The sequence below is a fragment of the Helianthus annuus genome, chromosome 8 (assembly GCF_002127325.2).
Source record: "Helianthus annuus cultivar XRQ/B chromosome 8, HanXRQr2.0-SUNRISE, whole genome shotgun sequence".
NCBI classification, from domain to species: Eukaryota; Viridiplantae; Streptophyta; class Magnoliopsida; order Asterales; family Asteraceae; genus Helianthus; species Helianthus annuus.
The window spans coordinates 129,402,083-129,405,002 of record NC_035440.2 but is presented as its reverse complement, the minus strand read 5'-3'; the positions used below and the strand labels follow the sequence as shown (position 1 = coordinate 129,405,002).

At 34.1% G+C, this 2,920-nt stretch overlaps 1 long non-coding RNA gene across 1 annotated transcript; it reads left to right on the top strand.

The window, feature by feature from the left end:
* The first annotated feature begins 257 nt into the window (after positions 1-257).
* Positions 258-2,672, top strand: LOC118481132. The gene is made up of 3 exons (XR_004864519.1): positions 258-392; positions 1,557-1,632; positions 2,461-2,672. It is a non-coding gene; the product is annotated as an uncharacterized LOC118481132 (long non-coding RNA).
* The last annotated feature ends 248 nt before the right edge of the window (positions 2,673-2,920 follow it).

Sequence of the window (2,920 nt, the reverse complement as noted above, 5' to 3'; positions counted from 1 at the left end):
CCATTTGTTTGTAGTTTGTTGTTTTGGCATTTTAACGAGAAAGCGTCGTGTAACACCCCAAAATTCATAATAGATTATTTGATGTTAAAGAGTCTAATTTAATTAGTTAAGTTCAATAATTATGATGTAAGTTTATAAAGAATGAAACATATATGCAAACATGACAACAAGGATAACCTTAAGGGCTAAATGTGTAAATTGTAACAAATATTAGTATCAAAAATAAAAACCCACTGATTGTGGGTGTAGGTGTGTGACGCAAGAAGAGCAGGGGAAGGAGAAACCCTTCTCCTTTAACCTAACTCAAGAATCACTTCAATTAAGGGTGTTATCAAGCAAGAATCGGATGCATGGGTCCAAGAAATCTGTAATCTAAGCATATTGAACATAAGGTAAGTTGAATGTTGTATTTTGGTGCATTATCATGAACTAGGGTTTAATCAAATTCGTGAAATTGAAGAAATTGAACTTGTGTATGAATTAGAATCATCATTAGAAGATGTATTATGCTTGAATTCCTTTGTATTGAAGGTTTGAAGTAAAACCCACTTGTGCTAGTTACATGATAAGATTTTAGAAATTCTTAGATTATGAAACTTATGAGAAATCGAAAGATGAATGTATAGCTATTAGTGTTTTGATTGATGTTCTTGATGTAGATAAAGAAACTATGTGAAATTTAGTTGAATTTTGTATAGACTAGGACGGTTGGGCATGAAATACTTGTACATTGTGCCTTGTTTGTAGTACGCACATCAAGTGCTCGATAAAATGCCTAAGTGACAATTTTATGTGGAATTGTATGCAAGTTGCGGGTAATTATGGATGGAAATTGATAATGACATAATTGTTAGCAAACTAAGATGAAAAGTGTGATTTAAGTAGAGATCATATGGGACTTTGATTTGTTAGTATGATGTGTTAGAAGCGTGCATTAGTAGCTTGTATTCTATGCGTAAGGTTATGGCACACCAAATACACTTAGTTGATTTTGTAGTTGGGTGATGTGGTTGTATGATATGAGGATTTTTCTAGCAAGCTAAAGTTGGGTTCAAGGGTAGCGTTAAAATTGATCAATCTTAAATGATGTTGATAGTTGTGGGATTATGAGATGACAAATATGGAAGAATTTGATTATGTTGAATGTGCATATATGATCGTGTGGTGGTATGTGTGTTTTACTAAGTAAGTTGGGAATGTATATGATGCCCGTAACATAATCGACTATAATAATGTGGACGTATGAAGTTAGATTGATAAATCACAAGATGGACAGTTGATTTTCTGAAAGTCAACTGTGCATAATTAGTGTATTAAAATTTTGTCTCAAGTGTTATATTAGTGAAATCAGTAAATACATGCTAAATCAATATGTGCTAAATGTAACAACATGAAGAATTATGCGGAATGAAAAGATGCGACTTCAAGCTTATATTTTGTGTTGATTGGAATTTGACAAATAAAGTATAATGTTGGATATGAATGTCAAATGAATGCAATACTAGAATGTGTGTTTATACTAATGAAGTGGTAACCATGATGACATGAAAGTATAGGATCATGTCAAGATGGGGGAAACATGGAAGGCTACGGAAAGGATATGAGGAAGCATGCACGAGACGGGCACTCGAGGTAAGTGAATCTCGATTCACTTTTTAGTAGGTTTAATAAATTGATAATACTTATGCTTATGAAACATCATGAAAGAACAGGTACTAATTAGAAGTAATAAATGAAGTAAGCCAAGGCTTACGCGGCCCGCAAGGGACCGTGCTGTAGGCAATTTGTTGGATTTTTGTTGTTTTATACATTGGACTTGTTTAAATGGTGTTCCAAGGTCACATAACTTATGTTAAGGATTGGTTTTGAATATAAGAGATGTTAAGGGTCGTCGGTTAGTGAAAAAATGGATTTGTTTTCGTGTTAGTGTAAGAAATTGTATAAGTAAATATGTTTAGGAATCTAGTAGGCACGTAGGTCGTTTTGTATATCGCCTATATTATGTTAGGTTGTGAATATGTCATTTCGGCATAAGCGTATGTGTATGAAGTGGTAAGCATGAGCTAGTGCCTATAAATTCGTAAATGATTGTTTGTGTGTAGGTAGGGACGTAGACATGTATGAAGGTACGTTTGCATATAGGTGTATGTGATAATAGGCGCGTAAGTATGAATGCATGTGTGTATGAATATACGATGCTAAAGATATACGTATGAAAGTTATCAAGGCGTCGGAGTACTTACGATTACTAATGATGTGCTTTGAGTTTGGAATGTAATGCAGGCATGAGATTGTCAGATTCATGAAGGAATGAAACCTGGTTTGGATAAAGAGTATTTAAGAAAGCGCTTGGACAATTCCATGTTTACTTCATAGAATGCTTTATGAATTTCTATTATATGGTTTAATGTTGTATGGTGTGTTAATGACTAATGGTTGGGTTGTACGTGGTGTCCACAGGTATCGCTCGGGTTCCCTCTACCACTAGCGAAGTGAAGCAGACATAGATCGAGTTGAGAGCAAGGATTGTACGGAAAAGAAAGGTCACATAGTTTGTTTTAAATTGGTCATGAAGCCTTGATTTAATGTAACATTGTGAATCCTCTCTAATGAACGTATTACATTTTGTAATTGAGTTTTCATGTAATTAATATGACTTTTTAAGAACGAAATTTTTGGGCTCATATTTTCCGTTGTGTCATATTTAAGTTCTTATAAGTTGGTCTTACAGGGATTTGTTCATAAGACGAACGGGTCATGCCCGAATTTTGTTAAATAATAGTATGATACTATTACTTTTTCGGATTAGGAAATCTGAGCGTTACAAGTTGGAATCAGAGCCCTGATTTGAGGGAAATCAAGTATTAAGAGACAAATACTTGAACTCAAACTTGTGTGCTCTTGTGACAAGGAACCTGTA